The sequence below is a fragment of the Phacochoerus africanus genome, chromosome 5 (assembly GCF_016906955.1).
Source record: "Phacochoerus africanus isolate WHEZ1 chromosome 5, ROS_Pafr_v1, whole genome shotgun sequence".
Taxonomy (NCBI): Eukaryota; Metazoa; Chordata; class Mammalia; order Artiodactyla; family Suidae; genus Phacochoerus; species Phacochoerus africanus.
In genome coordinates, this window is record NC_062548.1 from 5,248,244 (window position 1) to 5,262,941 (window position 14,698).

The 14,698-nt window shown below is 58.3% G+C and overlaps 1 protein-coding gene across 1 annotated transcript in view; it reads left to right on the forward strand.

The window, feature by feature from the left end:
- The window catches only part of FOXK1 (forkhead box K1), a 59,625-nt gene that overhangs the window by 3,530 nt on the left and 41,397 nt on the right, over window positions 1–14,698 (forward strand).

Here is a 14,698-nt window from a genome sequence, read left to right on the forward strand (position 1 = left end):
GTGCTGCTCTCCCCTCCTTTCCAGCCTCCTTTCCAGTAGAGTCAGGAGATAAGCATGGATTGGAGTTCCCTGGTGGCTCAGTGGGATAAAGGTCTGGCTGTGTCACTGCTGTGGCATGGGTTCAAACCCTGGCCCGGGAGCTTCTGTATGCCACAGGCACAGCCAAAAAAAAAAATAAATAAGTAAACATAAAATAAAATAAGCCTGGGCTACACAAATAATTACAGGAAAGACTAGACTTCTGTTTGTGGTCGCATCTGTGAACGGTAACGTTTATGGGATCCTTGGAGTTCCCATGGTGGCTCCGTGGAAGTGAATCGGACTAGTCTCCATGAGGATGCAGGTTCGATCCCTGGCCTTGCTTAGTGGGTTAAGGATCCAGCTTTGCCATGAGCTGTGGTGTAGGTCGCAGACCGGGCTCGGATCCCGAGTTGCTGTGGCTCTGGCGTAGGCTGGTGGCAACAGCTCCGATTTGACCCTTAGCCTCCATATGCCGCTGGCAAGGCCCTACACACACACACACACACACACACACACACACACACAAGATTTATGGGATTCTTTTTATCTTTCTGGGTTTCTGTGTTCCAGATTTTTTGTAATGAGCACAGCTCTTTTTTTTTCCCTTTCTTTTTCACACTTTATTACGGAAAGTTTCCCACGTAAAAATAAAGTAGTGAATCCCAGAGAGCTGCCAAGCCCATTTTATCTTTGTCCCTGCTCCCCCCCACCCCCCGCCCCGCCAGTGATTTGGAAGCAAATCACAAATGTCCTATCGCTCCGTCTGTAACTCTTTCAATGAAAGATAAAGATTCCTTAAAAAAAAACCCTAACCGCAGTGTCATTATCTCACCTAGAAAGTTAATAACAATTTCTGGCTATCATCAAACCTCTGCTCGGCGTTTGGATTTCTTGTACCAGCTTGTGCATTTTTTCCTTTCCTTGCCGTGTGTCTGTCTGAATCAGGGACCAGATCAGGCCCAGCCCTTGGGCTCTCTGCTTTGCAGGCTCCATCTCACTCTTTTTTCCCCCCTCGGTGAAGATGTCCTGTGCGGGATCCGTCTTGTGCGCTTCCCTGGGTCCGCTTTTACAGTCGCTCCCCCCACCCCCCCGGCGGCCGCTCGCCTGTCCCTTCCTGTCCTTCCCGGGTGTTGGTTGTTGGGCCTGGAGACGGGATCTGACGCAGGCAGGGGTGCGTGGGGCCCTCGGGAGGCAGACACGCCTGCTTGTCGCCCGGGCGGCTCCGGCCAGCCGTCACCTGGGTCGGCAGATCTGTTATCACCTGTACCCTTGTCCCCCACAGTGGCTGCCAGCACGTGCACCTCGGGCGGGCGAGCTGACGCGTCCGCCCTCTGAAGGCCCCTTGTGAATGGCAGCTGTTCCGGATCAGGGCCTCTGCTCTCTGCTGTGTGTGATAAAAAGTAATTAATTGTAACCACCAAAGCATTTTACTACATAAAGAATTGTTTAGGCGCCATGAAAACACACAGGACGTAGTTTCTCATTGCTCTTGCGACGGGTCACTTGGGGAACATCGAATTAGTTACCGTCACAGGGTAGTTACCCGATGGAAGTGAGGTTGCAGTGAACCAGAAAATGCCCCGGACTCAGCGAGGACAGCGGGTGTTTGCTGGCCGCCCCACCTCCCAGTGTCCCCACAAACCGCAGCTGTGTCCCTTTTCTCTCCCACCCTCCTCACGACACCTCCCTGCCCGAGTCTGGGGGGAGCTACGGGTCCTGCCAGGACCCGAAGCCTCAGTCACGAGTGGGCAGCCCCAGAGTGGGCCTGTGTGCTGAGCTGGGGCTGCACCTTGGGGCAAGAGGGTGTCCCATCCATCTGTCTGTTTCCAGTGGCTGGAGCCAGAAGGTGTGGATGCCGAGGGGGTGCCACTGTGCCCATGTGGAGAGGGGAGCTGGCATCCGGGAGCAGCGACGGGTGTGGCCCGGTGGATCTGGGAGGGCCTGGGAGCCAGGCGGGACCTGGAGGAGGGCGGCCCTGGGGCTGGACAGGAGGCCATGTGCCTGGAGGGTCTTCTCAAGGCACACGGGTCTGATCTGGTGACTGGACAGAAAAGGTGGCGCGCAAGTGGGGGACGATGCGCAGAAGGGGCGGGGGCGACCGCAAGAGCCCATGTGGCCTTTTCTCTAAACAAATGCTTTCTGCTTTCCCGCTCATTGGCAGTCGTTGCGTATCACGCGTATTTGCTTGAAGTTTGACCGTGTTCTGTTAAACCTTTTTTTAAAAGGTTTACAGGAGGGTAGCTGGTTGGGAGCCGGTACACTGACTCTGCGGTAATAAAAATAGGTGCCACTTTGGAGTATGGCGTTCACACTGGGGCTTGGGGACTCATCACCCATACAAGGAGGTTTCTGTGCGCTCGAAAGAGTGAGTGGGAGGCTGGTGTTTATTGTGTAGCATGTGTTGAGTTTATCCGAAGCTTGCGAAAGCCTTTGGCACTGAGGCAGGCAGGCATCGGTCCGTGGGTGCCGGAAAGGTAGTTTGAATGGTGTCCTGAGTGCTTTCAGAAAAGGCTTGCTGCTCTGTTTGAAATCACGTGCTGAGACGGAGGGAGAGCGTTTGCTTCGGAGATGCGGTAATTGACTGTTTGCTGCTTTTGCATCTAGTGCGTGTCAGGGGATGACACACTTGCCCAATTAATGACAACTCGAATTACAGCGGTGCTTCATTTCCATAATTCCCCTACATTTAAAGCATTTCATATTAAAATGAGAGGATTATATCACATGCTTTTACTTTGATTTCCTGGAAAAGAGGCCCTTGCCTTGGGACGCGTCAGGAGATCTGGCCATTCGTTTGCATTTCTGCGCTCCCTCTGCACGAGTTCTAGTTTGTCGGGAAAATGTGACCGAGTGGTTCAAAGGAAAGAAGCGGGCATCGGCGTGTGCGAACATGTTTCGTGCCCGTGTCAAGGGCAGCCAGGCAGGCACCCCAGGTGCTGTCGGGGAGTTTGCACCCTGGCTGGTGTCGGGGGGACGGGCCCATGGCTGCACCCCCTTCTAGGAGGCGGACTTCGCGGGCTTTCCCTGGGCACGAGAGGGGTGCCCTGGTGCGGGGCTCGCCTGTCGGGGACCCACCAGTTCCAGCCTCCTATCACTCGAGCTGCTTGCCAGAAGGATTTCCTGTATGAATCTCGGGTCTGCGATGGGTCCCTTTGTCACCTGTGACATCTTTGCTCGTTTGTTTCCCTGATGCACGTGCGCAGTGCGGCGCTGCCCAGTGCCCAGCCCGTAGCAGAGGCCCCAGGGTTTCCGCGGGTTCCGGCACCTCCCAGGGGCCCTTGACACCCTCACATATTATTGGGGACCCCAGAGAGCTTTTGCGTAAGGGGGTTTGTCAGTTACACTTACCATGTTAGAAATTGGAACTGAGAACTTAAAACCCATGTATATTTACCCATCTCTTCAAAAGGAGCAGTCATAAGAAGCCTGTGTGGAAAATAACTTTTTGCAAAAAAAGAGTTCTGTCTCCCCAACCCCCCCCCCAAAAAAAAAGAAAAAAAAAAGAGTATTTGTTTTTTGGTGAAAGTCTCTCACGTGTGCCTTGGTGGAAGGCAGCCGAATCTCACAGCCGCCTCTGCTTTTAGTTTCTGTTGCGACGTGGTGCTGGGTCAAGTGCACGAGGAAAGTGCAGCTCACACACACGTGAGGCCGGGAGGGGGGAGTGTGGCCTTTCAGGAAATGGTTGGATGTCTGGATGCCGCCCCCAAACGTGACAGGAGTGGTTTCTCGAAGGGTGGTTGCAGGATGGACCCTGAAACCTCATCAGTGGACTTTCTGTAAAACTCCGGTGCGTTGATACCCAGGGCTCTCAGAGTTCCCTTGCAGTGCAGCGGGTTAAGGGTCCAGCATTGTCACTGCGATAGCCTGGGTCCCTGTTGTGGCATGAGTTCCATCCCTGGCCGGGGGACTTCTGCATGCCACGGGCACGGCCAACAAAGAAAAACCAAAACAAAATAAAACCCACTGGTCTCTGTTGTGTTTTGAATAAATCTTTTGCCCGTGTGTGATTTTGTAACCTCGTGCATTGGTTATTGAGGAAAACGTTGATGATGTAGCTTTTCTAATGATAACTCATTATGCAAAGGAGAGTATGTTTTGTCGCTGTTCAGATGGTAGCTGAATTTGATCCCACTGAACCCAACGACTCATGTTTTTAAAGAGAAAGCTCTTTGAAAGGATCAGGCTTTTTGGTGTAGTTTAACTTGGAGGTGTCTTTTTTTTTTTTTTTTTTAGGGCCACACCCATGGCATATGGAGGTTCCCAGGCTAGGGGCTGAATCAGAGCCGCAGCCGCCGGCCTACACCAGAGCCACAGCAGCACGGGATCCGAGCCGGGTCTGCGACCTATGCCGCAGCTCACGGCAGCGCCGGATCCTTAACCCGCTGAGCAAGGCCAGGGATCGAACCTGCATCTTCATGGATCCTAGTCGAGGTCTTAACCCGCCAAGCCACAGTGGGAGCGCCTGATGGAGTTTAATTTTTAAATTTACTTTAAAGGCTGAGTCACCCTACATTTTTGTAGACGTTGAAGTCACATAATTTGGTCCTTGGCTTTTATCAGCATCTTTGTGGCATATTTGGCTTAAATTCAGTCTTCTTGTGTGTGCGCAGGCAGTGCTTGATCATTTTGGATGGAACTACCAGCGTGTCGGTTATTTCTGCTATTTTCCGGCAGCCGGGGCGTGCTGTGGGGTCCCTGGATGGCAGCCCCTCTCCTTCCCTTCAGCCACGGGTGTGGCCCCGGAGAAGGCAGCGGGTGGACGGCAAGTGACTCATCCTCCGGCAGGGGTGTCGGGGACAAGCGTGTTTCTATGGAATGTTCCTTGTTTGGGATTTTTCACGAAACCTTCCTAAACATGCTGTGGAAAGCTGGGCCCCTTTGGATAAACAGGAACATTCGGGCGTTTTTCTCGGTGGCTCTCTCGCTCCCTCTCTCCCAGCACAATCTCTCTCCCCCCTCCTCTCTCTCTCTCCACTCTCCTCTCTCTCTCCCCCCTCATATCTCCCCCCCTCCATTCTCTATCTCTCTCCTTCTCTCTATCTCTCCCTCCCCTCTCCATCTCTCTCCCCTCCCTCTCTCCCCCTACCTCGTTCTCTCTCTCACTCTCTATCTCTCTCATTCTCTTCACCCTCCTCTCTCCCCCTCCATCTTCCACATCTCTCCCCCCATTCTCTATCCCCTCTCCGCCCTCCCACTCACCCCCCTCCATCTCTCCTCTCCCCCTCCAATCTCTCTTCCCCCTACCTCTCTCCCCCCCTCCCCCCCCCATCTCTCCCCCCGTTTCTCTCCCCCTCTCTCCGCCATCATCTCTCCCACTCACTCTCTATCCTCTCTCCCCCCCATCTCTCTTCCTTCCATCTTCCCCGCTCCCTCTCTCTCTCTCCCCCTCTCTCCTTCTCTCCCCCCTCTCTCTGCATCTCTCCCCACCCACCTCCTCCCATGTGTCGCAAAATCCAAGGGGACCTGCTGTTTTCCCCAGTGGGTGGCGGTCGCGTCCATTGTGCTGGGCCGCCTCCCCCGACCCCCCACCCGACCCCGTGCGTTGCCCTGTTTCTCAGATCTTCCGGGTTTGGGGGGCAGCAGGCAGGACTGGAAGAAAAATGTCACAGCGCCCCCTGGAGGGGTGCGCAGGTCTGGGTGTGAGGAGGGTCGCTGAGGGGTGCGCAGGGCTGTGTCACGCCGATCAGCGCGTGTCCCCGCGGCCTCCCCCCACCGTCCTGCGGTTTGGATAGTTTTCTGAGGAAATCAGGAGCCTCCTGTGTGTCACCAGGGAGCCTTGGCTGGCGCGACCCTCAGTGAAAAATGATTTGTCAACTCCGTGACTCTTTGGAGCTGACTCGGAAGGAATGTCAGGATGAGATCTGATGACACGGGGACAGAGCAGACAGGCCGGGGCCCGCGGGTGACGTGAGGGGCAAGGTCGCATGGTGTCGCTTGGGCGCCTCCACCTCCACGCGTGGGGTCGTAGATGTCTGCTCGGCAGGCGCGTCCCCGACGTGGGGACCAGGGGCTCATCACAGCCGGAGGCGGAGTCCCCTGCCCGTGTTGGAGCCTGGGCTGAGCGGGCGTCTGGGGCCCTGTGCCCGCCTGCAGTCTGACTCCTGGCTGGTCTGACTTTCCCTGCTGTCGTGGTGGGCACGGATTCTCCAGGCCTGCCCACCCCCGGCCTAGCCGAGCGGGGATCTCGTGGAGTCTGGAACCTTCTGCAGGGATGGAGGGATCTGTGTCCACCCGTCCAGCAGGGCAGGGCTGGGCTGGGCCTGCGTGGCCGTTGACACTTGAGATGTGGCGAATATGACCAAAGCATGGAATTTTCACTTAATTTAAGCTAACATGGCCACGTGTGCAGCTGCCATGGGTGTCCTTGGCGAGGTGGCAGGTCTGTGGGTCCCCAGCCCCGGGCGTGGCTGCCGCTCGGTTTACCCCGTGCTCCTCCGAGGCCTAAGGCCTGTCTTGTGCCTGGAAGTGCAGAGACGGGAGGCCTGACCCAGGCTGTGCGAGGCTGGCGGCCAGGCCCCGGGGGACCCTCGATGCCGACGCCGTGGGTGAGCCCTTCAGTGCCCGCCGCTCTGGACACGGGTGAGTCCGGATAGACGGCCTCGTCTGTCCCTTTGTGGCCCTCGTTCATGAAGCCAGAGGAAGAAGGTAAGGGGCTGAGACGTGACTCCCGCCGGTGGCGGATAGAGCGCTTCCGAGGAAGTCGGGAAACCTTCCTTGGGTCCCGGGTTCCGGCGCGTCTTGGTCATCGAGGGTCCCGTGCGTGTCCAGCTCCTTTCCACCCTGCGTGTGGGTTTCTGTCCCTGCAGACCTGTAAGGCCTCGATGAGCAGGTGGGGACACCTGCTGGGCCTGGCGGCGCTGTCCACGCGCCCGCGTGGGGCTGCGCTTGGAGCCCTGGGACTTCCCAGGGCTGGTCACCGTCTTCCCTGGACGCTGGCCCGGGTCTGTCTGCCTCGATGAGCCCAAGGTTCCCGGAGGCAGGGCCGCATCCCCAAGGCCAGCTGCACCCCCTTGGGAGACAGGGCGGCTCTGGTGGGCGGTTGCCTCCTGCCGGGCCTCGTGTGGCCTCCTGGCTGCGGGAGCGGGTCACTTCCTCGCTCTTGCTCAGGAAAGTCCAGAAGAGGTGATGCGGGGAGCCTGGCTGGCACCATCGGGGGCCGCGGCCCCTGCCCCCTGCCATCAGCCGGCCACCAGGCTGCGGTGGTGTCTGCCCCAGGCCTGCGGGAAGGTCGTGTGGGGCAGTGCGATGGGCCGGCCAGGGCCTCGGGCCGGGGGCCGGGGGGGTGGGGGGGGGCTAGTGCGGCCTGAGTGCCCGGGGCTCCCGGTGTGTCGGGGTTTCTTGGAGCACGCCCACGCCCACTAGTTTACAAGCTCCGGCCGCTGCAGTGAGGCCAAGAGCACCCAGGGGCCTGGGGACCTCCGGCCGCGTGCACGCACCCCCGTACCCGTCACCAGGGGCAGAGCAGCCCCGTCCTGTGACCCGTGTCCTGCACGTGGAGCCCTGTTTCTGTTAACTCGTGCGTGTTTTCTGTGTTTCCGTGGGGCTGGGGCACACGGATGGGCTCTTTTTTCCCGCGTTACTTCCTCAAGGGCCAGAGCGGACAGCAGGGGGCGGGGGGCCCTGTCCCCTCTCGCCACAGCATGTCTTTCCCAGGAGGAAGGGTGTTCTCCGGGACCACAGCCCTGGCACCGACTTCAGGAAATGTCCCAGCCCCGTGACACCTCACTGACTCCTCAGCACAGATGCCACTGCGTCCTCTGTGGGCTCCGGCGCCTCGGGGTCGGGTCCGGGCTGGAGGCTGCCCTCGGGTGCCCGTCTCTTCCGTCTCCTGAACCCGGAGCAGCCCCAACCTTGTCTCCACGGACCTTGACTTTTAAAGAAACCAGGAGTTATTTTATCAGTTGTCTTTCCGTTTAAGTTTGTCCAGTGGGTCAACCTGCTGATCAGGTCGCTGCAAAGCATCTCGGGCTGACAGGATGGGGGGGCCGCGTGCCCCGCCAAGGGTGTCGCCCAGACGCCTGGGGCCTTGGAGGCAGGCGTGGACCTCGTGGTCCTTTGGTTTAGGTGAGTCGGGCTTCTCCGCCAAGTAGTTACTGTTTTTCCTCTTGTAACTTTTTGAGATTCGGCACCAAAACGCATGTTAATTTTGTATCCAGCCGCGTTTACTGTTTCTCGTAACAGTTTTTAATTCCCTTAGCAGGTACATTTTTTAGGTCTTAATCTTCGTCTGCAAATAATGATTACTCTGTGTCTTCCGCTATTTCGTGTCTCGTTTTTTGTTGTCTTGTTCAGGTGGGTGGAGACGCCGAGTGACCCTACATCAATAGCGCAGAGCTGGGCTCCAGCCTCACAAGGATGCTCGCAAGCTGTTTCAGAGCAGAGCTTTGTTGCTGAAATCCAGTTTTTGTTTTTGTTTTTCAGATTTCATTAGCTTTTTTTTTTTTAAATTGAAGAAGCGTTGATTTACAAAGTTGCCTTAGCTTCAGGTGTAAAGCGATTTAGGTATGCGTGTGTGTTTTTTCTCAGATCCTTTCCTACTCTTGCGATGACAAGGTATTGACTGACTACCGCTTCCTGTGCTGTAGGTCCTCGCAGGGCACCTTCCTATGGCAGCCCTCCCGGCGCTTCCTGAGCTGAGGTCCCGCGGACAGTGCACCCCCAGAGCCCCAGGGTTCCCTGAGGTGCAGTCTCATCGCTGCTGGGCTGGGCTGGGCTGTATGTAGTGCTGTGCATCTGACACCCTGAGTGTTGGGGGAGCAGGACTGCTTTTCTAGTTTATTACCGGAACCCCAGTTTGGCACACAGTTGGCACTTCATAAATTCTTGGCCAGTTGATAAACAGGAGAGATCTGAATGCAAATGCAGTCTGGCCAAAGGAGGTTGTAGTAGCTTAGCTGTTAAAAGATCTGGGGGGTTCCCATCGTGCCTAGGCAGAGTAAGAATCCAACTAGGATCCATGAGAATGTGGGTTTGATCCCTGGCCTTGCTCAGTGGATTAAGGCTCCGGCGTTGCCGTGAGCTGTGGTGTAGGGCACAGGTGCAGCTTGGATCCGGCGTTGCTGTGGCTGTGGTGTAGGCGCGTAGCTACAGCTCTGATTTGACCCCTAGCCTGGGAACCTCCATGTGCTGTGGGCATGGCCCTGAAAAGACCAAAAAAAAAAAAAAAAAATCTGGCTCCCTTACCCCGGCTGGATGTCGGAGCGAGAACACTGACTCAAGCCCCGTTCCTGTTCCCTCATCTGCAAAATGGGCACACGATCCACCTCCTGGATCACTATGAGAACTGGAGATGATGGGTTAGGCGTCCTCACCTCAGGGCCTGGCACCAGATGCCCTGGGCAGTGCCCACATCATTGTCAGTGTCGCTGCTGTCATTGTGACCATTTCGGAGGGGGCTCTTGGCTTGGTGAGGCCCAGGTGTGGGAAGGGGAGATCTGGTTGGTGCTGGGGAAACCACTGCTGGGCCTCGAGCTGATGACAGGGGTTGTGCCCATGGGCCAAGGTGCCGTTTGCTCGGGGGCTTCGCAGGGGAGGGCCTTGCTTGGGCCAGAGTGGGCTTAGTGTCACTGAGACCCTCGCGGCTCCTAAGGTTGTCTGGCCCGAGCGAATTAGTAGGTGCTTGTGTTTGTTTCTCTGGGCTGCTTGTTTGGAGGGTGCAGCTCAGCACAGCTCTGAGTACCTCTTACCGGCTCCAGTAGCTGCTCTAGGCCGCGGACACTGGCTCCCGCTTGGGCAGGACAGTGGGGGACGGGCAGGCAGGGGCTTTGATCTCAGGCCAGCCTGCGATTAGCCCGTGGGTCACTGTGGCGTTTTGTCCACCACAACCTGGGCTGCAGGGTATCTCACACAGAAAGGCTGTGAGTTGGAGATGGGAGCCCGGGACTGACCGGGGGACTCGTGTGCACGTCAAGGCGCAGAAGACGCGGCACAGCGGGTGACGCTCTTCTCCTTGCTTTCTGTTCTTCTAGGGCCACCCCTGTGGCATACGGAGACTCCCAGGCTAAGGCTTGAATCGGAGCTGCAGCTGCCGGCCCGCACCACAGCCACAGCCACAGCCACGCAGGATCGGAGCCGCGTCTGTGACCTGCACCACAGCTCGCGGCATCGCTGGATCCCTAACCCACTGAATGAGGCCAGGGATCGAACCTGCCTCCTCACGGATGCCAGTCCGATTCGTTTCCGCTGCGCCACGACGGGACCTCCAAGTCTCTCTTTAAATAAGCACATTCCACTGGTCCGTTCTCGAACCTTCCACACCCAGAGGCGTCCCGAGTAACGCCTTGTTTAGTTGTGTGTGGTGGGGGTGATTTACGTACATGGTGCCCTGCCATCTTTGGGACGTTGTGTGTTTTCCTCGTCTGCACAAAGACTGCTTCATGGGTGACACGTCCCTGTGTGTATCCTCGCAGCCCTGACGTTTGACTGCAGCCCCGCAGGGCTCCGCAGCCTCGTTCCCCGCGTTCCTTTCCTTGTTCCCGTCACTCCAGCCCTGCAGCCCCCAGATGACTGCGCCCCGGCTCGGTCTGCCTCCTGCCTGCCCCCCACGCCAGGGGCCCGGGGCTCCTGAGCTCGCGGCCGGATGGGGGCCCTGGACAGACCTGCTCCCCGCCGAGCTCCCAGCCGCCTTTCGGTTGCCGAGGCCTCTGATTTCTTTACTCGTGAGCGCTTCCTGCGTGCTGGGCGCTGCGGGATGGACACGCAGGACGAGCGGGATGTCTGGCTCTTGGCTCCCTTGAAGTAGAGGGGGGCACCATGCGACTCAGGTGCAAGCGGTCCAGCAGCAGGCGTGGCGATGGGGGGAGGCCCTTCGTGGGGAGGTGACATCCTAACTGAGGAGTTAGGGCTGGTGACACACGGGAAGAGTCAGGGCAGAGGCTGCCCAACAGGGGGACCTGCAGCTGCGGAGGCTCTGGCACCAGCTGGGGGCTCTGCTGGGGAAGCAGAGACGGAGGGGTCCCCCCGAAGATTCGAAGGAGAGATGAGAGATGTGGGCATAGCCAGGGCCACCCTCTGGGCTGGACCATGAGGGCCGTGCTCAGGCACAGGGACCAGGGTGCTGGCTGGGCCACCGCAAGAGGCCGATAGCCTGAAGGTCATTTAGGACGCGGCCGTCAGGCCGGGTGACGGGCTGCCGCTGAGGGTGGGGGTGGTGTTTGAGGGTGACCCCCGCCCCCCAGAACCCCAAGAGAGGCCGCTTCTCCGGGGCTGGCGGTCTCCAGCCTGGAGTCCTGGTCCTGCGTGGCCTGACCTCGTGGTGGGCGGGGAGAAAGCGTGCAGGCGGGTCAAGGAGCCCGCGAGCCGGGGGTGGGTTTCATTGCCCCGCGCCTCAGTGGCAGAAGGTCGTGGGGAGGAAGGGGTTTGTTCTTGGCGGTGGAGCTCAGGGGGACGCCCCAGCGGGGCACCATTGGTCTGCGACATTCAGAGTCGTTCCTGGGGGTGTGTGCGGTGCCACCCTTCAGGGCGCAGTGACTGGCAGGATCCGTGGCGATGGGAGCCGTCCCCGAACCGTGATTCCCGGGGCGGGAGGGAGGAAGCGGCTGACGAGAAACACGGAAAGTGAGCTTCTGCCGGCCTGGCCGCTGGTGCAGAGCCAGGCCTTGGGGCGGAGGGGAGTGCGTGCCCTCTTTGGGGTTTGAGAGCAGCCCTCTGACTCTGTGGAGAATCGCCTACTGCTGGCGTGATGCAACCGCCGGGACTGTTGCTCAGCCGCCGACGGTGCGGGTGCAGGTCCTGCGCTTGGGGCTTCTGGTGGCCGCTGCCAGTGCACTCGGCCCCGCCGCCCCCTTTGCACCAGGGAGCCTGGGTCCGGCCGCCCTTTGCACACCCGTGTCTAGTGCTGGGCGCCGTCTGCCTGCCAGGCTCTGTCCTGAGACACAGATGGACCCCGGGCCGCCAGGATAGGGACGTGGAAGAGGGAAAGCGGGATGCAGGCTGTGGCCAGAAGGATGAGGGCCCGGGGGCCGGGGGTGGGGGGAGCCGGGTCTGGGGAAGGGCGGCGAACGTGCCAGGGGGCGGGGGCGGTGGGGGAGAGCGCTGGCCGAAGGCCCTTGGGGGCTTCTTCCCTTGCCAGCTGTCCCCGTGTCCTGGAGCCCTGCGCTGGGGCAGCCCCTGGGGAGCGTGGGGAAGAGGCGGGAGGCTGGACGGCAGGACGGAGCACGCCCGCCTCCCCTGTCCATGTGCTGCCCCGTCCTGTAAGACTGTCCCTCATATTCACTTATTTGGATTTTTGAGCTTGTGTCCGTGTGGCGAATTTTTTTCTAGAGCAGACTGTTTTGTTTTTCTTCTTCTTTTTAATTTCTTCTTCTTCTTCTTCTTTTTTTTGCTGGGGGGGCGGGGCTGCACCTCCAGCATGTGGCACTTCCCAGGCCAGGGATAGAACCCACACCACAGCAGTGACCTGAGCCATATAACCACTAGGCCACCAGGGAACTCCTGTTTTGCTTTTAAAATGCCAATGCGATTTGTGAGGGGAGAGGGGACAGAGAGGGCGGAGCTTGGGCGGTGGCCCCACAGGGACCAGCAGGGCAGTTTCTTGGTGACACAGTGAGAGGTGGGGCAGGGCGGGCACGTGGGGGCAACGGGCCCTGGGTCCCCTCCGGGCCTCCTTCCCCTGAGCTGGGCGTCCGCGAGCCCCTTCTTGCCACTGTCTGTCTGGGCGATAGTCCGCTTCACTTAGGTGATGTTTCAGGCTGACCCGTGGCTTCTCATCGGGCCCGTCCGCGTGCTGTCGTCTGCCCTCCTCCAGCCCCTTCCCATCTGGCACCCGTGTCTCCATGGGATAGATGAGTGTGTCCTCTTCTCCCCCTTCTGCCCCACTAATCTAGAAGGTCCGTGTGGGCTTGGCCCACACGTGGAAGTGTTTCTGCTACAGCTGGGAAGGATTTATCTGGGCCTCTTCCCTGCTGAACCATCACCCTCTCCCATCTCGCTCCCAAGTGAATGATCCTTGAATGATCCTTGCCAGGCAGGCCCCTCCTGCCCACCGGGCACAGGCCACCCCCAGAAGGGCCCCGCTCCCCACCCCCCATTTCTCCATGCCAGCTTTCCCCACACCCACCAGCTTTCTGTGCGGTGCCTGCAGGTGCGTCCGCAGGTGCGTGGGACTCCGGCTCTCTGCTCAGCCCGTGTTGGGGGGAGGGGGGGGCGGGGGCGGGGGGGGCGCATTCTTCAGGTTTCTCACCTTCTGATGCACCTCTCACCTGTAAGGGCTTGAACCATAGTTCTGATACCTGGGGGTTTGAGGTCCACGTTCAGATTCACTTTTCCGAGCGGTTTTACCCGTTTCTTTATTGTAACTCCTTGTCACGGTCACCTTTTCCGTCTTCACTTTTTACAGTTTTCAGAATTGTAATTTCATTTTGTTCACTCTCATTTAAGCAGGCAAGGAAGTATGGTGTGTTTTTAACATGATATTGTAAAAATAAAAGGGGGGGGGACATTTAAAAGTCAGTAACTCTTTAAAGGAGCCGATGGCCGTCTCTTCCGAGAACCCTTTCCCCAGAGGATTCCCGGGTGCGAGTACGGCAGTTAAGGGAACGTTGGACGTCGCGTGTTCTTTTTTTTTAATGATGTTTATATTTGTCATCATAGCTGGTTTCCAGTGTTCTGTCAGTTTTCTCCTGCACAGCACGGTGGCCCAGGTCTTGAACTCTCGAGCGTATTTACTTTGTCAGCCTTCGTTCTCTGATTTTCCTGAAAGTCAAAGTTGAGTGTCCGTTTCCTTTTGGAGGGGTCGTTCTTTAAAAGAAAGCGAAGAAAGCACACTTGAGCCTTTGTGTCATGTGTCCATGCAGCCTTTATGATTTTATGCTTTTTGGTGTGACGCGCGTTGCGTGCGTTTATAGAACATCTGGAAACTAAAGTGAGGGAAGAGAACCGCCCCGCACAGCTGCCCTGCACCCAGGTGACCGCTGAGCCAGTCCGTGTGTTCTCCTCCTGCCCGTTTCCTTTTTTAAAAAGGAAAAAGAAAAAACAAGCAAACAAACAGAAAACCCAGGAGGCACTTGGCTGACCCTGCCCACGTGCAGTTGCACTTCGGCTGGGGACCCGCCTCCAGCGAGCCGGGGGCTCTAAAGCAGCTTTTTTATGTTAATGCGCCTGTGACCCAGGAGGTTAGGGCCCTGAGTTTAGAGCTCACCTCTTCAGCGGGAGGGAGGGGGGCCGGGCTGGCAGAGGCCCCTGGACGTTGCCCCCGCCCCCCGCCCCCGTGGCCTGGCCGAGTGGGGCCGCCTGGCCTCTCCACCCGGCTCCGTCACTGCCTCCTCCCCCACCCCCCACCCTCCCCCGCCGAGTGCCCACACACAGGCTCAGCTCGTGCTCGTGAGAACCAAGATGCACACGTGCTTTCTCGTTTCTTCTGCAGCGTTTTCAGAGCAGAGAATGTGGAGGCTGAAAGGCCAGGATGCACCTAGGTGGGCACTGGGTGGGACTAGGTAGGGACTGGGCGGGACTAGGTAGGGACCAGGTGGGACTAGGTAGGGGCCAGGTAGAACTAGGTAGGGACTAGGGGGGACTAGCAGGGACTAGGCAAGACTAGGTAGGGACCAGGTAGGGCCTCTGCCAGAGTGTGGTTTGGCAGCTTTGAGGGGTGCTTGTTTCCTTTGCTGTAACCACCGTTGTTAGGTCCTGGTGGACCCCGGGGTCAGAGTCGGTCCTGCCTTCGTCTGCCTGGATACCA